At 42.1% G+C, this 23198-nt stretch overlaps 1 long non-coding RNA gene across 1 annotated transcript; it reads right to left on the minus strand.

Annotated features, from left to right (window-relative positions):
* Window positions 1–258: 258 nt before the first annotated feature.
* LOC122465197 lies at window positions 259–21602 on the minus strand. Its single transcript, XR_006289848.1, has 3 exons — window positions 20193–21602; window positions 2661–2774; window positions 259–1535 (listed from the first exon to the last, which is right to left on the minus strand). It is a non-coding gene; the product is annotated as an uncharacterized LOC122465197 (long non-coding RNA).
* Between the last annotated feature and the right edge of the window lie 1596 nt (window positions 21603–23198).

Genomic DNA, 23198 nt, shown 5'->3' on the forward strand with positions numbered 1-23198 from the left:
CAGTTCAAGAAACTTTTGAATATTTATATTCTTTAGTCCAGAATGATGCAGCAGCAGTTAAAGTTAGTTCCACCATTATTTGGAACAATCCCAAACAAATATAACTGTATATATAATTCATCTTTGAATCAGCATCTTGTTGTTCAGCACTTCTGGCCACAGTGTCTCTCAGAACATCATCTATATACTGAATGTATATCTTTTACCCTCTCAATAAATCAGAAGACAGATGCTAAGAGCCAGAACACAAGTATTTTTACATAAAAAGTCCTTTATTTCTTCCCCTTTTTTATATTAATACTCTGGCATATTTCTCAACAGGAGATTGGAAAGTACCTTTTATCATTCAGATAGCTTATTTATTGGAAATAAGAAAGAAAGAGAAATCTCAAAGCAAAGAACAATATCCATGGCTAATTAAGGATACTATAAACCACTAGCTAAAAATAAAATCGATGTAGGTACAGTTAAAATGAAATATAAGTAAAACTGCTTTAACACTAACTAATACATCCTATGGGAGATAGAAGTACCATATGAGGACTAATATCACAGACTTTCTTGAAGCAAAGCTCTCATTGAAGCCATTGCTGCTGAGGCCAATGGAAGTTTTGTCTGAGAAATGACAGCAAGAAAAGGCCTACAGTAAAGCACCTGGATTTAGAGCACAGTCTTGAGAAGTGTTGATCCCTCTGAAGTGAACTGAGGATGGCTTGTCTATACAATGGATATTTTAACTGACATCCATAGTAATTCGCTTTGAATATTCTTTTCAATTTACTGGAGGGCATTTACCAAAGCGTAAGAAATTTCATGCAGCATGTGACTTTTTCCTTCTTTTTCTACCAAATTCATTTATACTTATCAATAACATGGAACATTTTCCCAAGCTAAACGTGATCCCTAATAGACACTATCCCAGCTATTCAAGGTTAAATTAGGCGACAACACTATACATTCAAACAAACATTGGGTAAAACAATCACCTTGCAACTTTTTAAGTAGGCAAAAGAAGGAGGAATATAGGACTCTGGATAAAGTTTTCAACCCAGGAAGTAATAATGGCCCTTTCAAAGATAAACACAATTTGCAAATATCTGGGTTCCTAAGACTTACTTCCTACCGTATTGCACCTGTGCATGCAGTTTCACCTATCACGAGCTTTAACGTTGTTATCATAACTCTCAAGCTTCCTCTTTCAAGAGATGTCATTCATTTTAGTCCTAAAAATCACCTGCATCTCACAAAATATGATGTCCCCTCACTGTTGTTGCTGAAAATTATTTACAGCGGAACACAGACTCATGAAATTGATATTACAGGAAGAGTTTTTTACACTAAAGGAGGAAATTTCACAGCATTGTAAGTCTCCTGCATGCGTCATTATACCATCACGCATCCAATCGGTCCATGTAATGAAGTTCTGTTCATTTGCAGTTTATGACTGACCCAAAGGGATGCTAGTTTTGAATTGTTTGTTCTCTTCCAGTCCAACTACACTCCACAGGGTTCTTTATTTGACATTGTAGATCCACCTGGATTAAATGTATACATTTTTAAAATAGGTGCATTTTATAAATAAAACAAATACATAAACACATACATATGTGATGTGTCCCATGACTCGAGCTAGTGCAAACTTTGAAATGAAAGTTGTAAGCTTGGACTTCAGATCGGAGAAAATGGACTTCACCTCATTACTCCTTCAAGACCAGTCACGAGATGGCCAAAATTGGTGCCAATCCTACTCTCCCAGCCAGAAGTTAACAACAATGATAATTTAATAACAGTAGTAATTGCACTCTTGTAGTCACCTTCATTAGTGGATCTTTAATGGCTGTACAGTTACTAGCTGATTAAGTTGTACATTACTCAGTAAGACATTCCAGGGATATATTATAACCATTTCTCCCAACAATTAAATGCAACCACTTCTGGGGCAGAGTACAGCAACTGTTTAACACCACACAGCAATACTACAGAACAGTTTAGGACAGGAAATAAAGAACATCGTTTTCAACTAAAGTTACATGTTGAATTTCTGTAGGTAGAATTTAGCTACAAAAATGGAAGTTGGCCTGGACACCAGGCATTTTTGAGCACCCAAGAGTCTCATCGACTTCAGAGGGAGCACAAAAAGTCGGTGATTGGGACAGAGATTTCCAAGCAGAACAATATGCAGGAGCTTTTATATTAAAAAGGGTGGTTTCCTCCTGCCCCATATGCATTTGTAAGTTGCACTTACAATACCTTTTCTGCAAGGTAACAACACTATGCTCACCCACAGAAACAATATATTTCTTCTAACAACATATTTTAGATTAAAAATCTTTATGGAGAGTTTTAGATATCCCAGATGGATCATTTGAACATTTTTCAATCATTTTTCCCAAAAAATGTCACATGCATCACAGAATCCTATACATTTGATTTTCATATGCAACCTCTGGGGGGGAAAATACATTAACTTAAACATGATTGAATAAAACTATCTTCTACCTGTCAGTGTTATGGATTTTTTTCAATACTTTCTGTTTGAAGTGGAAAAGTGAAACATTTCCTCCTCAAACATACAAACCATATAATTTTCCTTCCTCCTCTGGAGTTCTTAACATTCCCGGCGAGTATCATTGTTCTACTCCTTCGTAATAATAACCCACCTTCCAGTAGGTACGAAATTCCAAGAAGCTGCCTCTGGACAAGCTCATCAGGACTAGTCCACAATGTGATGGTCAGAAGGCCATTTCTGAAGCACTTGCAGCCACTGACGTCAGCTAAGGAAAACAAATAATTTTTCAATAAGAAAATGAGATTTGACAGCAACGCTGGGAATCTTCTTCAGCACTGAGAGATACTACAGCTGCAGTACCAGGGAGACCCAGAATATCCACAGAAATCTATTCTAGCTTTCCTGGTCATTCACTTTTTTAAGTGAATACAAAGCTAATATAACAAAAGAAAAACTGACTAACTATACCTGAACCAGTAAATCTTCCTGATTAAAACAAAAATCCTGCCCTAAGTAAACATGTCTGCAGACCAGTTGTCTACCTAGAGTAGTTTTCTTCCACATGCCACACCTACCTCTGACACGAAGAAAGAAAGGCTGTCCTAATCTGAAGGCCCCAGGTCCCACCTCCTTCCTAGGGCACTTCCTGTCAGGACAATCCTCAGTCAATTAATCTAGGTCTGTCTATCTACATACTTACATGTCCCCCACCACTGAACTATCTGAACACTTTCCAAGCATTGAAAAATAAGAACAACAATAATTATAGATCACTTCCTTCCTTCCCAGCTTGTATAAGAAATAGCTTGGTATATGTGTCTATAGATGTTATTGAAGGAAAGCCAGGTCAGAGATTAGGGGTTTCGCATTTAGTTCTGAAAGAGGTAAAGTCTACTGTCATTCTTTTCTCTTGAGAGAGCAAGTCTAGCTTCTGTGATCTTTCATTCTCCTGTGCTCACAAACCTGAGACTGCTGGCTGACAGTATTGTTGTTCTATTGAAATATAGCTGTCTCAGGAGCCAATCTCTCAGACAGGTTGAGCCAGTCACATGAAGGGCTTGAATATCAGGATACAGACCTTTATTGTACTCTGTAGTCATTTGGGAGCTAGTGCGGAGAGAGCAGAGCCCAAGGGTAATGTGCTCACAATGACCTGGGCTGCTGCCTTTTGTACATCTGGGGTTTTTCGGGATGTGTGGCTTCATTTCTAGGAGTGTCATTTCCTAGATTTATCTTAGAGGATGATTTTGTCCACTATGTATTTGTGAGAGAGAAGTTCGTGAGTTCCAGGCCAGGTAGAGGATAGATAGATATAGATATATCCCTCCTCTGTTTTCTTTCAAAATACCCACTTATAACCACTGGCACATATCTAAATAAAGTGCCGACAGTCTGTGTCCTTTTTCTGCGAGACCAAACTAGGGGAACTTTGTGGTTGCTTCGGGTGTGCACCTCTAAGCAGCTGGCCCCCGCACCACAATCTGGCCCTAGCAGCTAAGTTAAGGGGAGCTTATAGAGAAAAAGAGCTAGCAGCAGCTGTGCTGCACACGTTTTGGTTGTTCCATAAGCCAAGCAGGAGACAGTGACAGAATATTCCCGAAGCAGACAGGAATTTATCCAGTTCTATCCTACATTTTCTCTGTGCTGCTATGCTGAAGAAGTCAATTATACTGTGTACAGAATGAGGCACATTCACAGCTGACATATGCAGTTGCAACATCAGTGAAGATAAAAGTGGATTCAGAATCTCATCAGTGAAATCTGAACCATCAGGCTCTTTATTATGCACTTTATGTTGCTCACAAAACAATATGTAAAGCTAAATTCATCACTGGCATAAGTGGACACAAATCCATTGACATGGGAGAGAACAAACTATCTTATATGAAAGATAATGGTCTTTTGCCAGCATTTCATCCAGTGATTTTAATGGGACCCGGATTCTTCTCTTTACGAGAGTTAATTCACTGATTTGCCTAATCCTAGAAGCCATCTACCTATCTATTGTACTTACATAAGAGACTATGCGGTGCTCAGGTATTTATTTTCACAACACCCTTGTGAGGTAGGGGAGTGCTGTTATCCCCATTTTATAGACAGGGAACTTAGGCACAGAGAGACTAAGTAACTTACCCAAAGTCACACAGGAAATCTGTAACACAGCAGGAAATTGAACCCTATTTTCCTAAGTCCAAGGCCAGCAACCTAACCATTCAACCCAGCTTCCTAACTGACTCGAGAACTCAATGGGGATTTTGCCTGCAGATTCAGGCCCAGTGGTTGTACATTTCTTTGTGAGCCTTGGATACAGGGTATTGTAATAGCACAAAATATGTTTATTATTCATATTACCATCATCAGAAACTTTTAAACCATGTTACTGACAAATTAAAACTAATACCTGCTTATAGTTGACTAAGACATGATAAACACAAGTTAAAGAATAGATTTGTATGTAATAAATTATGTTCTGAACTGATTCAGGATTCATGTAGCAACAGCTTGCTATTAAAAACAACAACATTCCATTCAAGGGAAATTAATTGCCATGGGTTTCTTAAATTAGAAATTAATGGGCCAAATCATCAACTTCTGGACAATAGAAATATGAAAAAGGTATAACAAACTTGATTTTAATATTACCTGATGTATTTATAGCCATGATTTTTTAATGTGATATCCTCTAATTGAGCCAAGGCTTCAGATTTTGGCCCTGTCAAATCTCCCAATGACTTCACTGAGGTCTTGTCTAGCAGAGCCTTGCCTTTATCCCTAAAATTTCCCACTTTTGCTACCACCAGGTCAATTCCAGTGGTGTAGACAAAGTGCAGGCATTTTTATCAATATATCACCTATGCCTACTCGGAGATGCTAGGTTGGTAGTGAATTATGACTCTGAAGTTTGCTACTATAGGAAAGGCCAAAAGGGGTCAGTGTAATTTGGGAAAGTTAATTAACCTGGCAGAAATTTTATTTCAGCATAAACCAACAGAAAGGAAGAAAGAAATCGTAATGTTTAATCTGGGCCTTCCCTGCTCCATGGTGCCCCATAACATGCCTCCCCACCGGCCAAGGCCCAAATGTAGGGCACAGTGTGGGAGACAGACACAAAATAAAAATCCTAAGCCCATTGAGATCAAAAAGGAATTTTGCTTGTGACTTCAGTGGAGCCAAGATTTTACCACTGATGTTTAGGGCCGGATCATCTGAGGGGCAGGGTTGCTAGGTGTCCGGTTTTCAACAGCTCTGGTTGGCCCCCTGTCTGCCCTGGCTCTGCGCGGGTCCCAGAAGCGGCCACCATGTCCCTGAGGCCCCTAAGCGCATGGGCGGCCAGGGAGGTCTGTGTGTACTCCACCCCCAGAGACAGCTGCACAGTTTCCATTGGCCGGGAACCATAACCAATGGGAGCTGTAGGGGCAGCAGCTGCGGGCACAAGGGTAGCGCACGGCGTTTCCCTGGACGCCCACGCACTTAGGGGCTGCAGGAACCTGGCGGCCACTTCTTGGGAGCTGTAGTAAGCACCACCGGGACCTGGAACCCTGAACCCCTCCAGCATCGCAACCCCCTGCCCAGAGTCCCCTCTCATACTTCAAACCCCTCAACCCCGGTCCCACCCCAAAGCCCACACCCCCAGCTGGAGCCTGCACCCCCTTCCACACTATAAACCCTTTGGCCCCAGCTCAGAGCCCCCTCCTGCACTCCAAACCCCTCATCCCTGGCCCTACCCCAGAGCCTGCACACCCCAGAGCCCATACCCCCCCGCTGCACTCCCACCCCCCAGCCAGAGCCCTCAGCCCCCTCCCACACCCCAACCTCCTGCCCCAGCCTGGTGAAAGTGAGTGAGGGTGGGGGACAGCAAGGAAGAGAAGGAGGGGGGGATGGAGCGAGCGGGGGCGGGGCCTCAGAGAAGGTGCGGGGCGGGGGTGTTTGGTTTTGTGCAATTAGAAAGTTGGCAACCCTACTGAGGTACCAAGTGCATCCTGGAAGGATGTGAGCACACTCACCTCCCCATGACTTCATGGGAGTCAAGGTGCTCATCAACCCCCAGGAGGCATTAACGCTTTACAAGACTGGTTTATTAGTAAGCCAAATCCTGCCATCCTTACTCAGGGAGAATGCCACAGACTCAATAAGAACTTCAGGATTTGAAGAAATGCAAGAGCTGTATGTTCTATTTAATCTGATAACACTGAGGTAACAACAACTTTCTGACATAAATGGATATATTGGCCATTTCATAGTTAAGCTATGTTTGTTCCTGAATTGACAAGAAACATAAGAACATAAGAGCGGCCATACTGGGTCAGACCAAAGGTCCATCTAGCCCAGTAACCTGTCTTCTGACAGTGGCCAATGCCAGGTGCCCCAGAGGAAATGAACAGAACAGGTAATCATCAAGTGATCCATCCCCTGTCACCCATTCCCAGTTTCTGGCAAACAGAGGCTAGGGACACTATCCCTGCCCATCCTGGCTAATAGCCATTGATGGACCTATCTTCCATGAACTTATCTAGTTCTTTTTTGAACCCTGTTATAGTCTTGGCCTTCACAACATCCTCTGGCAAAGAGTTCCACAGACAGACTGTGCGTTGTGTAAATAAATACTTCCTTTTGTTTGTTTTAAACCTGTTGCCTATTAATTTCATTTGGTGTCTTGTGTTATGAGGAGTAAATAACACTTCCTTATTTACTTTCTCCACACCAGTCATGGTTTTATAGACCTCAATCATATTCCCCTCTCCCCTCAGTCGTCTCTTTTCCGAGCTGAAAAGTCCCAGTCTTATTAATCTCTCCTCGTATGGCAGCCGTTCCATACCCCTAATCACTTTTGTTGCCTTTTTCTGAACTTTTTCTATTTCCAATATATCTTTTTTGAGATGGGCAACCCCATCTGCACACAGTATTCAAGGTTTGGGCAACATGATATTTTCTGTCTTATTATTATCTATCCCTTCCTTAATGATTCCCAACATTCTGTTCGCTTTTTTGACTGCCGCTGCACGTTGAGTGGATGTTTTCAGAGAACTATCCACAATGACTCCAAGATCTCTTTCGTGGGTGGTAACTGCTAATTTAGACCCCATTATTTATATGTATAGTTGGGATTATGTTTTCCAGTGTGCATTACTTTCCATTTATCAACACTGAATTTCATCTACCATTTTTATAGTGAAATGTTTCTGACACATAATTGAGCTAAAGTTGATAAGGTCAGATCACCAGGTTTATTGTGGACATATGAATGTTGAATTGTCAGAGCAACAGCCAGTCAGAGTGCAAGGACTTGTATACTGTACAGTGACTGAAAACTAACCTCCAGTCCTTATGGCGTTGGCTTCTTGAGACCATCCATTTAATTGTAACAAAGAAGCAAAGCAGTAATTTGTGCTGCATATTAAGTTTTTGTTTGTAACCACGGTTGAGTAGGTAGCACATTGTGCGTGACTGGTTGCCTAGCAACTTCAGTTCATTTAGCAAAATTTAATTTCTATGTATTGTTATTTCATGTCAGGTACAGCTGAGTAATAAATTCTTCCATTTTGCTACTTGTTGTGTTTAAACTTTCCCTCAGAGCTAAAACAAGCAGGATCCTGGAATCAAATCAGGGGCAGGGGAGGAGAGGGTAGAATTGAGGAAAGGCATGCCAAAATGTGACAACTTTAAATTAAAATTAAGCAGAGGAATGTCCCAGGGAATCTAAACTGTTCAAGTACAAAAATCCTCTGCTTTTTTCCTGGAAAACAATAATCACTGTTCATGCATCATCACCACCATCCATTGAACACTATCTGCATTTACAAATAAAGAGGAAGATATGGTCCCTTTCTTAAGGGCCTTACAAGGTAAAGGACAATCATTTTTAAGTTATCCTTAGAAAACCACTGGGAGGCAGAGAAGTAAGTATTTTCCCCATATTACAGAAGGCAAATAGAGGGAGAGACTGAGGATCTTGGGGAACTAAAAGGAGCTCAGGAGCTCCCTGACTCTTCACCTCTGCCCTAGAGAACAAATGCATTTTATTACAATCCTACAGCACAAATACTCAATACAGATGCATTCTTTGGAAAGTGTCATTCCCCTTTAACAAGCAGCTGCAGTTGCCCTGCAAGGTGCAGGGCCATAGCAATAGGAAGGACAGGAACTTGCAGTTCAGGCTATTTTTTGTGTCTTTCAAGTGAGGAAAGAGAATTTTTGCTACAAGTATCTCACAGCTAGTCTATAGTTGGCTTGAGGCTCTAGCCCACCCTTGTTTAGAGTGCCACCTAGTGTTTCACACACTACAAAATATTGACAAGGATACTTATTTCAGTGTGATACAGATACTAGTTGGAGAGAAGGCTCTGTTACATAATGGAGGTCTGTTACCCAAGGGGAAAGCACTATTTTTTGCATCTATTTTATAACACTATGGGTAAACTTCCATTCCAAAAGGGAGAATGGTTTGCTGTGTAAATTATACCGTGGTAGAGGTCTCTATAGAAAGGATCGTGGGGAAAGTTGTCTGATGAGTTTGGATTGTAGGGGTGAGTTCTGTCCTGAATAGTTAAGAGAAATAGAGGCTAAGATGTGCTAGAAGTAGGTGGTATTATTTAAACTCATTTGAGTCTGTGACAGCACATTTGAACCCGCGCTCTGAACACAGTGGGCTGTTAAAGAAAGATAGCCACAGAGATGAACAGAAAGGCTGGTCTGCATATAAGTGTGCAATGTGAATTAACATCAGTTCAGTTATTTTGGTGCAGGTGTGGGTGTGGTAGGACACTCTTATTTCAGAATACATGTGGCTACAATCAATCAATTTAGCTAAAGTCAGTAACAAAACCGAATTAAGCTAATTTGATTTAGCCACTTTTCTTCTGAAATTAAGGTGTTCACACAGACTGGCTCTGAAATAAATTTGTTTTGGTTCACAGCTTTTGTTATTTTGTGCCAGTTTGTGTACAGATCCGTTCTAAACAAGAACGTAAACTACTGAAAGATAAGACACTATCATCTGTGGCTATACTATAACTGTGATGTGCAGTGTGTCTGTCTGTCTATGGGATGCTCAGTGAGGCACGAGCCACTGCTTTAGGCAAACACTCCAGTCTAGATAGACTGATGATTGGATCCAGTGAGGTAACTGCTATGTTTTTAATGCATGAAGTACTGAATTACCAGATGCACCAGATGGACAAATACAGCTGAATATGGTAAGCAGATGAAGTGAGAATTTCAAAACAGTTACTTCACAGACTTAAATCAGCACTAAGAAACTAAGCTGAATAACAGCAACAAGTGAATAGGTATAAATATTATGTATGCCATTAGAAATGTCAGCAGTAGAGACAGGAAAAGTATATTTATGTGCATTTTGAAAACAGAAACTTTGGAATAACATGATAGACCAGGCTGGTCTTTGATTGCAACATGTAATCCAACAATAGAGGTTAGATTTTGGGCACCGCAAAAAAAAAAAAAAAGTGTGTGTTGTGTGACTCATCTGATTGTCCTGTGATTTTATACACGTTGGAGGGGGTTCTTTACATTCTAGTGAACATGTATTACTATTTATGTAAAAATGTATTAATTGGATCATGCTTCTTTGTGGCTGGGGTGCCTTGTGGAGGGAACCTACTGGACCCAGCCAAACTCACTTTCAGTTATTGTGGAACCCTTTTAAGGATCACTACAAGAACAGACTAGACATTAAAAACAATTTAATAAACATGCATGTATGCCTCACTTTGGCGCTCTATACCTCCTCTTGGTGTACAAATACCCATATACAACATTAATATATACTCTGTACTGTTGTTGCATAATTTCCAGATGAAATCTGTGTAATGTGTATGTGTAGTTTACTAACCCCACACATATTCTTAAGACAGCGAAAGGTCTACTAAGTGAGCACTCCAGGGCCTGACAAAAGTAGGTCTTCTTGACTCTCACACAGTGAGCAGGTGGTAGTTTTGACAAAAGGAAGAAGAGGCAGTAGAGGAAAAACTGTAGCTCCTAAACTGAAAATTTGCAGATACTCTCTCCGCTTTCCTGATTAATGTGTCCCTCAGAGAAATTTTAAGAATCCATGGAGAGATCGTTTTCCTTGGAACAGGAAACAACAGCTGAATCCGCCTTAGGGGACATGGTAATTCGTTAGAAAGATCCAAGGGAGCCTGTATAGTTTCTGAGCAGATTTAGAAAAAAAAATTATTTCGATCTGGGGAACTACATATTAACTCCATGATGTCAAAAATAGAAGGACTGACAGGAAGGGATCTCTTGCTTTTTCCACCAAAGTGTAGCAGGAGACCTTTAGAAATCATGCTTTATTGTGGGCTCTCCAACTGCATTACAAAGAAAACATTCATGAGTAAGAAATTCCAATTCTCCAAAACACCTTCCTGGCTAGACGGGGCATTGACTCACAGGTTTAGACTCAGAAGAGTCTCACCAGTTCCCTCTTTTTCAGAGGAAGAAAGATAAGACAGAGGAGGGTGGAGCCAGAGCCTTGGCTGCTGATTTGTAGGGAAGTCTGGTTTAGGAGAAGTGGCAAGCAAATTTCTTCAGCCTGTATAAACAGTGCAAGAGAAAATACTTAGGATTTCATTGAATAGGTTTTTTTATGAGTCTTCTTTATTGGATAAAAAGAAAAGGAGTACTTGTGGCACCTTAGAGACTAACCAATTTATTTGAGCATAAGCTTTCGTGAGCTACAGCTCACTTCATCGGATGCATGCTGTGGAAAGTATAGAAGATCTTTTTATACACACAAAGCATGAAAAAATGGATGTTTACCACGACAAAAGGTTTTCTCTCCCCCTACCCCACTCTCCTGCTGGTAATAGCTTATCTAAAGTGATCACTCTCCTTACAATGTGTATGATAATCAAGGTGGGCCATTTCCAGCACAAATCCAGGGTTTAACAAGAACGTCTGGGGGGTGGGGGTAGGAAAAAACAAGGGGAAATAGGTTACCTTGCATAATGACTTAACCACTCCCAGTCTCTATTCAAGCCTAAGTTAATTGTATCCAATTTGCAAATGAATTCCAATTCAACAGTCTCTCACTGGAGTCAGAGGGATCTGATCACTGGATCAGAGGGTAATGGCTGATCCCACTGAGAGTTACCAAAAGAAACTACAGCATTTGCTCAAGAAACTCCCTGAAAAAGCACAAGATCAAATCCTCACAGACATACCCCTGGAACCCTGACCTGGGATATTCTATCTACTACCCAAGATCCATAAACCTGGAAATCCTGGGCGCCCCATCATCTCAGGCATTGGCACCCTGACAGCAGGATTGTCTGGCTATGTAGACTCTCTCCTCAGGCCCTACGCTACCAGCACTCCCAGCTACCTTCGAGACACCACTGACTTCCTGAGGAAACTACAATCCATCGGTGATCTTCCTGATAACACCATCCTGGACACTATGGATGTAGAAGCCCTCTACGCCAACATTCCACACAAAGATGGACTACAAGCCGTCAAGAACACTATCCCCGATAATGTCACGGCAAACCTGGTGGCTGAACTTTGTGACTTTGTCCTTTCCCATAACTATTTTACATTTGGGGACAATGTATACCTTCAAATCAGCGGCACTGCTATGGGTACCCGCATGGCCCCACAGTATGCCAACATTTTTATGGCTGACTTAGAACAACGCTTCCTCAGCTCTCGTCCCCTAACGCCCCTACTCTACTTGCGCTATATTGATGACATCTTCATCATCTGGACCCATGGAAAAGAAGCCCTTGAGGAATTCCACCATGATTTCAACAATTTCCATCCCACCATCAACCTCAGCCTGGACCAGTCCACGCAAGAGATCCACTTCCTGGACACTACAGTGCTAATAAACGATGGTCACATAAACACCACCCTATACCGGAAACCTACTGACCGCTATTCCTACCTAACACGGCTGTTACTCTGAAACCTGTCTTTATTGGATAACAGACTCTTGCCTGGATTGGAATGGCAAAAATGATTGATTTAGCCAGGCAAGATCTACAAGGGATAGTTCAGGGAGTTGGAAACCCCTGAATTTAACTTCACCGGAGGTTGACCTTTCATGGCTTTGTTGCCCATAGAATCCATAGTTTCAGGAGAGTTCTCTGCTGTTATTGGTGAGCTTCCTGTTCTTCTCAGGCTGGAAGGGTGCTCTGCAGAAGGACCACTGACTCCACCTCAGAGGAAGTTGAGGGCCAGGGGTGGGAGTATTGATTGTGACCTATGGAAAACATTCTGCCACCCTTTCTCAACGGAACTACTCAAGTCTTAAATTCTCAAAGATTATTTCCTGGAGCCCTCCACATTTTCCCCCTCCCCCCATTCAGGGCTCCAGGATTCAGCTGTGGGGTGGGAGGTCTCTGGGTTTTAGCTCCATGGAGCAGAGGAGAACAAACATTACCTGTGACAACTATAACCACAGAACTCCACCAGGACAAACATTTCTTTCTATATTTATTCTTAATTTTAGCCTTTTCTGCTGACTTAGAAGATTTCACAATGAGCTGGCAAGCCAAGATTGTGTCACCAAGCAAGCAGCAGGTGTTGTCTCCCTGGTTCTCTAGTGAGGCAGAATTCAACTGGGAAGCTGAGGAAGAGCTATCAGGGGTTGAGGGAAAATACAGAAATGCTTCAGTTTGATGGATTAGTTCATATCCTGTCTCTTGCAGCTTGTTACTTCAGCTTCTTTTGTCAAGTATCTTACGACCCTTCCACAGATTGGTAGTAGGGTGGGACAGAGGGTTAACTTTTTAAAACAAATGTAATCAAGACAGAGAAGTCACAGACCATGATTTGAGTGTAAACAGTTTGGTGTTAGAGCAAAGTAATAGGACAGCAAATGTGGCAGAAGCAAGAGAATTCTCCTCCAAAGTAAACAGATATTATAATAAATAAAATATATATATTCATCAGGTCCCCTGGTTGTTTTGTAGTGTCATTTTGTTCATAAACTAAGGATTGCAGCCAACTCATAAAAAATGGGTCATCTCTGTTTTCTCATCATCTTTTAATTGGTCCATAATTAATATGTCCCATATCCTTTGAAACCAAGCAATACCATCTGGGAGAGCTTTCCTTTCCCAATATTCAGCAAGTGAGTAGCTGGCTGAGACCAAAATATATTCTGTACTGTATAACCAACAGATAACCTTATGGGGAAATTTAATGATACCATCTGAGACTGTGGCACACTGGGCCAAATTCATCCCTGTCACTTTATAGAAGTCAGTGGAATGACACCAGGAATGAGTTTGGCCTAGTGTTTTTGCTCTGATAGGTGGAGCTGTCAATGTTTTCATTACAAGTTCTTTTAGTGGAATGTGGGACGTTGCTCTGAGATCGCTAGTTATGCTACCAGCTGGTAAATGCCTGTGAATACAAGTGCTGTGTTTCATTTCCCTGTTTGTATGTGTGAGTGTGACCTTTGTTTTCACAGCTGTTAGCCCATTTGGAAAGGTTCTGTTCCTTTACAGTTAGGGATTTGCTGCCATATATTAACAAGGGCTCCCTTGCAAACTCTAAGGGAAGCAAGTACAGCTCTTCCATACCCCAGGTGGTTGGAGGAAGGGTCAGTGATGGTGCTTGCAGAGAGCATGGGACCTGAACTGGAACATCTATTAATGTATTGCCCATTTAGCAAACAAACAAACAAAAAAAATGCTTTTCAGGAGTAAGAAGACACATAGCAAAGAAACCAACAGGAACTGCACTTTTCTGGAAAGGTTTACACTTTCCCTGAAAAACGGAGTGAGCTCCCTCGTCATATAGTGCAGTGTTGACAGAAAATGCATTCTTGAATTTGAAAGGCACTCCACTCCTGCAGCATCCACCTCTTTTTGTGACTCAGCCTCTAGTTGGCTCATGTTCCAATCCCACCCCTAATAGAAGGTCCAGCAAAAACAGATGTCCAATATGTCCATCCCTCTGCCCTCAGTTCTGGGCCCAATGATTCATACACCCTTCTCCTCAGGCTCTCAGTCTTCCTTAGCCCCTTCTCAGCGGCTTCATGGTATTGGTAAGGGAACCCAGGCCCACCATCTACACATCCAGAGATTCTAAAACAGGCAGTCAACATTCACTCTGCTAGACTTTTCGCTGCCACCTCCCTGGACTCCTTTCTACTAAGCCTGTCAGGGGGCTCCTTCCACAACCTTTCCAAGTTCACCCTTTGCTCAGGGCCAGGACTCACACAGGCTCTCCCCTGCAATCCCCTAACAAAATCTCAAATGTGCTTCTGCCCTCCTCCAGTTTGACCTTTCATCCCTCTCTGTTCCTCAGGTGAATGTCTCCCAGAGATCTCTCCCTGAAAGTCCAGATCCAGCCCTATTAGGGCTCACCACTGGAGCTTGTTCCACTCCACTGACTGCTCTGTGTGTCTCTTGCCAGATTTAGCTACTCAGAAGAGGAGTGCAGGGCCTACTTTCCTCAAGGCTTCCCCCTTGATTCCCTCAGCCTCTCCACTCTAGTCCCAGAGAGCTGGTGCAAATTTATCCCTGCAACCTCTGCTGCTCCAGACTTCCTGCCTTTATAGTTGCCATCAAGCTCCTCTCCCAGCTGGGACTGATCTTTAATGGGGCTTGGCCCATCCTTCAGGTGAAGCAAGAGTGTTAACTGGCACCTGAGGCCCACATTAACCCTTTTAAAGTCAGGATAGGATATATACCCCACCACACACCTTTTAGTCTTGGGATGGAATAAAAAAAAAGGAGAGTGAACCAAATCCCTTTTAGTTCTGTAACCCTTCTGCCCATCAGAGTTGGCAGCAACAAGGGCCGGGTTCAGTATCTAGGGGTTCCGTTTCAATAACACAATGCAAAACCGGCTCGAGCCCACCAAGTGACCTGGGACAAATATATACCACCCCCGCTTGACACCTCCAAGAGGCAATACTTCCCCTCTGGCAAGCACAGAGTCTGAGTGTAGCAAAAAGCCTTTTAATAACAGAGAGAAACAATGTGGCATTATGCTGGGGAAACACCACCAACAGGATTCATAACACAACCCATGAGCAAAAACCCACCCCAAGCAAATTGGGGCATGCCCTTTCCCTTTGGTTCTTGAGTCCAGCAACCCCAAATCACCCAAAGTCCCAAAAGTCCAATGACCCAAAAGTCTCTGTCCCTGGTCAGGGCAGCCCCAGAATTCGAAAGTTTATCTGCAGAGCTTTACCTCCCAACCTGGGTGGAGATGGGGGGGTAGGGGGAAGGAGAGAGAGGTAAGGGGCACCTTACATGATCTGAAGCTGACTGCCCCGCAGCTCCATAGGGCTTCGCTCCGCTCCACCAGCCGCCCCACGAACTGCTTTGCTCAGCTCCGCTCTGCGGCCCACAAGCAGCTCCCGCCATCCCATGAACTGCTCCACCAGCCAGTCCACGAACTGCTCCACTCTGCGTCCCACAAGCAGCTCCTGCTGTCCCATGAACTGCTCCACCAGCCAGTCCACAAGGCGCTCCAGCCGTCCCACAAACTGCTCCACAATATATCTTCAGGCTCCCCCACTACTTAACACAACACTCAGTGATTTCAACTCTTAGTCAGTTCAGCTCTTTCGCGAATTCAGCTTGTAGTAGGGGAGCCTCAGTGCTGGTGCACCATTAGCCCAAAATGAGCTCAGCAGCCTTTAACTAGACTCCTAACAGAATCAAAATTAGCTCTGATATTCCACAGTGGAGAGAGGAGGAAGTGCAATTAGCATGTAAGGCCCTCACCAGGGGGTCCATGCCACCAAGTATTAATACCTGTTCCCAGCCCTTCTCCATTCACAGAGTTTTGGAACCCATGACCCTTGCCTAGCGAGTGCTACTTAGTTGATAGCGAGTCCCTCCATCATAACAAAAGGTCAAGTACAGTTCCAAGCACAGTTCCCATAATTAGGGTAATAACAATTTATTCTTCCTGCTCCAATAACAGAGGCACTGGGGATCCCACAGCAGCCAAAGTGACCATTTGGGCAGCTATGGCCTCATTCTAGGCGGGGTGGGTGTGCCTATGCAAATGAGATCAGCCCCTGAAGTCCTTTTCCACAAGTTGCCACACCTCACCACCAGGTGTCAGGGTGGAGCTCATCCTGACTCTGCTTACAGTTCCTTGTAAGGGACTTGATGCCACACTGAGTGCAATACAAAGGACCAGACAGATTAGATTCCTGCCTTCTATCAGGGTTAGTGGTGGCATTTTAAAAGGCTCACAGCCAGTACATTTTTATTTTTATTCAGAATTTGGAAACCTAACTGTGGAGGGGTCACTCGCCAGCCAGTGTACCCCCTTATGGCCTGGAATGGTACAGCAGCCTCTAATGCTCCAGAAGCCCCTGTCAACAGCCCCACCAAAATTGTGGTGATTGGCCTCGTCTCATGGCTCAGCCCTTTGGCCAGTGGTTATAGCAGTGGTTCTCAACTCGGACAGTGACTTATCTATACTCTTCTATTTACTATATCAGCGGTCCTTAAACTATGGGTGAGTTCATTTTAATGGGGTCGCTAGGCCCAGTGTTGGACTTGCTGTGGCCCAGGGCTGAAGCCAAAGCCCGAGTTTAAGTGAGGTGAAACTTGGGGTATGCAAGACAAAGACTCCTGAAAAGGTACAGTGGTCTGGAACCACTGATGTAGAACAATCTTTAGTTGTGTACCCACACCCGCTACTGGTATGTTTTTTCTGGAGCTTTAACTACCCATGATATTTTTTGTATAGAACTATGAACAGTTTTTACTACAAACAAAATTTAAGCTGTATTGTCTTAAAAAACATGGGAGCAGAAGCAACTTCATATAGTTTTTCTGGCAAGCTGAGGTGACAACTGTAATCAAAACATACAGACTAAAACAAAACTGGTGCTTCTCAACTGAATAAACACTGACACCTGTCCGCATCAAACTACTTTTTCTAACATCCGCTGTTAAATCGTTCAAGCCTGATTCTCCTTTCACTTATACTTGTGTAATTCTGGAGTAACTCAATTCAAATCAATAGTTAACAAAGGTGTCAAACTGGTGTGATAGGAGAATCAGGCTCAAACTTGACCATTTCATGCTAATAAGGCAACTCTGACCAATCAGCTAAATTACTTTGTCAGATTTAGTTTCAATGTAATGTTAATTATGTTGTCCTACTACAGGAGCTATAAATAGAGCTTCTGTTTTTTTATTTTATTTTTAACTGATAAACACAGATTAAAACAAACCAATACCAAAAATAAAATGAAATTGGCGTTTATCCAACAAACATTGGAAATGGTTACTTGTGTCTAAGGGCTTCCTTAGACAGAACAGCAATGCAGACTACTGGGGAGTGATTTCTAAAGCACACTAATGTGTTGGGCATTAAGTAGTCCGTGTAGACACTGCTGGTGCACACTAAAGGTTCTCTTGTGTGCTTTATCAAAGTGCTGTTTGAAAAGCACTATGTTAAAGCACACTAGGGGACATTAGAAAGACATTACTCACGACAGCATATACTACTGTTGTCTAGCCTGATTCCCCACTCTGGCACTTTGAGTGCAGGTGGGGGTCCGCAAGGATTCTAAAAATTGATACTGGCCACTCCAGGCTTGTATTAAACTTCCAAGGTTACAGCTTTTTTCTGACCTTGGATGGGTAGATGCTGCCACCACCCAAGTTCAAAAACCCCTTTGAGAACCCAGGAACACGCACTTGGGAATTCCTTCCTGTGGGGTACCATCAAGCCCTTTCACGCCCCCTCCAGGGAAGAACTGAGAAAGAAAACAAAGGAAATCAGCTGTTGCCACCAGCTAATTAAACAACATGTGCACAAACCTTTTAGGACAGAAAATCCAATCCAGTTTTTTTAAAAAGATAAATTTTATCAAAAACAAAAAGAAAGAAAATACGTTTGAAAACTCAGGCTATTGCTAGATTTTAAAAACCCACTTACAAGAATTAAGCATCAAGAATAACCTGAGGTCCAGCTTAAAGGTTACAAGTAAAACAAAAGCATTTGGGGTTAGCACAGAGGAGTCCACAAGCCATAAAGAAATAAACCTAATTGCATCATCCTAGACATTTCCCAATCTTACTTATATATCTGGGGGTTTCAAGTGAGTAGTTTCTAGGTATGATTCAGATGATTTTTCATACCTGGCCCCAAGCTTCTTACAGCACAGTTCCAGCCCTGTCTTTGCTTCTCTCCAAGAGCAACAAGGACAGATAGACAAACAAAAGGGGAGTCTTGTTTCAATTTTAAAAAGTTCTAGCCTTCCCATTGGCTTTTTTGGCCAGGTGCCCACTCAATTCCTTTTACCTATGCATCACAATGACTTTTAAGCCTTTACAGGTAAAGTAAGTAGAGAACACCTACTAAGAGGTATTTTATAGTTAACTGGCTGGCTGGGTCCATAAAAGGGAGATCCCCCCACCCCATTCATTTATCACAACTGTAATGAGTAAAGTATATAATATAGAATGATTAATCATTACAGTTTATACAGACAGAGCCCTGAAAACCCTGATTTTTTAAACTTTATAAAAAACTCAAATTGGTAAAAAAATAAACCCTGAAAAATGGAATTAATAAACCTTAATAAACAGAAGCCCAGTTTATACGGCAGATTTGGTACATGAAAATACATTTCATTTTTATACAAGTCATTGTGGACAAACTGTATGATAGTTCAAGGGCACAGCCAGTTTGCATTATATGCCTTTATTGTAGCTCCCCTTTAACTCTGAATTTTAAAATCATCCCATTTATTCTGAAGGCAAAGGAAAACCATTTTGTAAAGTTTGAAGAAAACTAATAAAAAACAGTTTTAGCTAAAACTCATTAAAATATTACTCTGATTTGAAATTTTGACTCGTCTAATGTTTTTTGCCCTGCTAGCTCAAAAAGGTTGCCCCTTCAAACTTACAGCTCAGTTTCCTCATATAGTGGTTCTATTTGAGGAAAATAGGTTATGATCAAGCAAATAATTACATTTGATAGAGATTTTTTTGGGGCCCAACCCTGCTCCTTTTGACAGCAAGCAATTAAAGGTTTTTGCCATTGACTTCAGTGGGAGCCGGAGCAGGCACTGTCCGTGCAGGAGTATGTTGCTACAACAGACTAGGCACTCTGGGAATTGTAATTCAATAGTGGATCATGTGACCACAGGCTGTAAGCATGGCCTGTTGGGGCCAAAGGCCAGGGCCCAGGACTATGTAAGAGGCACCTAGCTTTTTATTGTGTGAGACCAGCGATGAGGCAGGTGTTTGTAAGGGGCTTGAATGCTGTGGAGGAAGAGCTCAGTAGGGATCTAGGGTTTGAACTGAGATTGGCAATGGGTGCCTGTTTAGATGGAGCTAGGAATGGAGTCTGGGAGAGGTTACTCGATACATCCTGTAACATAATGCCCATCACTTCCGGGGCAGGGAAGCAGCCAATAAATTGTCAGGACAGTTTGGCAACTGGCCATAGCTGGAGCAGGAACAGTCTCAGAACAGTAAGACACAAAGAATGGCTCATCATATAAACAAGGAGTCCAATGACCCTATACTAGGTCTTCAGTCCAACCCTAATCTCAGGAATCCTTGATTCTCACATCAGGATGGCTTTTACATCCCTTTGAGAGAGAAGACGTTGGAGAACCCAGATCTTCTCTCTGTTCTGGGATCTAGTGCACAAGCCCTGTATTAAGCAGCCAAAGTCTGCTTCCTCAGATTCATTGATGTTTCCCTAGGCCACTTCCTACCTTCATCCAGGTCTCATTCACAGAACTCCTCCTTCCACTACTTTGTGCCATGTCCTGCCAATTTGTAGCTGATGCAAAGGCCCCTTGAAAGCCTCCTTTCTGCCTGATATGGAGACTCTTATCGCAGCTGTTGATGGTCCATCAATTAGCTGCAGCTGAGGTGGTATGGACTCAGTTTCTTAACCTGTAGGCAGCTGTGGCAGGCTGGGGTTTACACATCACACTACTCCTAGTGGGCCAAAATGAAGTTTGAAAAGCAAATAGCTAACGGTGTAAAAACAAACAATAAGAGATTTTTTAAGTATCTCAGAAGCAGGAAGCCTGAAAAAGAATCAATGGGTCTGCTGGGTCACCATGGGCTAAAGGGAGAAATTAAGAAGATAAGGATGTTGCTGAGAAGTTAAATAATTTCTTTGCATCAGTCTTCACCACTGAGGATGTCGAGGAGATTCCTACCCTAGGCCTGACCTTTCCTGGTAACAAAAATGAGGCATTCTTACAGATCGAGGTAGCAGAGGAAGATGGGCTGGGAAAATAATTCTTTAAAATGCAATAACTCACCAGAGTATACATCCAAAAATTCTGAAGGAGCTGAAGTATGAAGTAGATGAGCTGTTAACAAAAAATTGTAATTGCTAATTAAAAATATATACTGTTCCAGAGGACTGGGAGATTGGAAATGTTGTACACATAATTTTAAAAGGCCCTAGTGGTGATCCAGGGAATTATAGACTCATAGCATTACATCTATATCCAGCCAATTGGTTGACTCTATAAGTATAACAGAATAACAAAACACCTGGAAGATCATGATCTTTTGGATCTAACCAGCATGGACTCCACAAAGGAAAATCACATCTCACTAATCTCTTTGAAGTCTTTGAACACGTCAAAGGAGTGGATGAAGGAGACCTCTGTAATTTGAAGGGCCTATTACAGGAGTGGGTTCATGAGGTTCTGTGGCCTGTGAGATGCTGGAGGTCAGATTAGATGATCACGATCGTCCCGTCTGGCCTTAAAATCTATTAGTCTATGAGTCTAACTGGTTGACATATGCCATTTATTTAGACATCCAAAGGTGTCCAACAAAGTCCCATACTTGAAGTTACTAAAAAAGCTAAGTAGTAATGAGGTGAGAGTGAAAGTATTGTCATGGATCAAAAACTAGCTAGGAAACAGAGAGCAAAGAGTATGAATAAATGGTAGATTTTCATTACAACAAAAGGTCAGCAGCAGGGTGCCTTATGGTTCAGATGCGTTGTGTTCATTAATATATTTATTTATGATCTGGAAAGGGGGTGGGGCACAAATAGCGAGGTAGAAAAATTTATAGATAACAAAGTTATTTAGAGAGACAAGGTGGGTGAGGTAATATCTTTTATTGGACCAACTTCTGTTGGGGAAAGAGACAGGCTTTTGAGCTTTCAGGTGACCTGAAGAAGAGCTCTGTGTAAGTTCGAAAGCTTATCCCTGTCACCAATATAACTTGGTCCAATAAAATATATTACCTCACCCACCTTATCCTGGGAACAAGATGGCTACAACAACACTGTTAACAACAAAGTCAGGACCAGAGAAGACGGTTAGGTGTCACTGAAGTTCCTCACAAAGCAAGGTGAATGGGCACCAAAATGGCAAATGAAATACAATGTTCATAAATGCAAAGTACTGCACATTGGAGCAGAACGTTTAAACTACTCATACACTTCACAGGGTTCTATGTTAATTATATCAACCCAAGAAAGGGACCTGGGCATCACTGCAGATGTCTCAATGAGCAGCTGTAGTCAAAAAAAGCTAACAGGATGCTAAGATGCATGAGAAATACTGTGTGTAGTACTGATCACCCCATCTCAAAAAGGATATTGCAGAACTGGAGGGGGCTCAGAGAAGGACGATGAGAATGATCAAAGGCCTGGAAAAACTCCCATATGAAGAGAGAAGGAAAAGACTGGGAATGTATATTTTAGAAAGGAAATGAATAAGAGGGGACATGATAAATGTATATAAAATAATGAAAGGTCTAAAAAAAAGTGGATCAGGAATTTCTGTCCTCCCTGTCTCATAACATGAGAACAGAAAGACATTCGTTGAAATTAAAAGGTGGGAAATTCAAAACTGATAAAAGGAAATACTTTTTCATCCAACATGTTATTAGACAGTGGAACTCATGGCTATAGGATACTACAGCCAAAAATATAGCAGAATTAAAGAGAGACTGGACATTTATATGGATATCAAGAATAGTCAGAGTTATCATAATTAGAGCTTGCTGAGAATTCTCCATTTGAATTTTTTTCCTAAGGAAAATTCACTTTCCACAAAATCAGTTTTTTCCACAGGAAAATTTCAATTTTGCTGGAAAATTTTGATTTTATGTTGTAAAATCATTCCCAACTCTGGGGCTCCCCTGGTCCTCTGTCGCTCACCAGATTGGCTGCCAGGAAGGTCAGGATTCCAGGTTCTTTGGCAGCCCACCAGGGGCTTATAGGACTTCCAGGATCTTGGCTTCTCAGCAGTCTTGGCTTCCAAGCTACCAGGATTCCTGAGCTGCCCAGCTCCCCTCTTGGTGGGCTGCTGGTGCTCCGGGAAGTTCAGGGAGCATCAGAAACATTTTGAAAAGGTAAAAACAAAATGTCTTTTTCGCTTTTTTAAACAAAACTTCAGAACTCCTGTTCTGTGTGAAACTTTGATTTTGTTGAAAGTGCAGTATTTCTCATGGATTGGGAAGTCCAATTTCTGGTCAGCTGTAATCATAATAAATGACAATAAAATATTTGGAAGTGATTAAATCTTATACTTCAGAATATAAACCAAATCTCTAACTATTAGAGACCAGGATGAGACTTCTGAGGGGGAGGGGCAAGAGGGGGGGCAATTGTCCCATATCAGCCAACAGCATGGGTCTTATACTTCTGAAACATCTGGTACTGGCCACTTTTGAAGACAGGATACTGAACTAGACAGACCTCCAGTCTGATCCATTATGGCAATTCCTATGTTCAT

This window comes from Chelonia mydas, chromosome 3, assembly GCF_015237465.2.
Source record: "Chelonia mydas isolate rCheMyd1 chromosome 3, rCheMyd1.pri.v2, whole genome shotgun sequence".
In the NCBI taxonomy this organism is placed as follows: Eukaryota; Metazoa; Chordata; order Testudines; family Cheloniidae; genus Chelonia; species Chelonia mydas.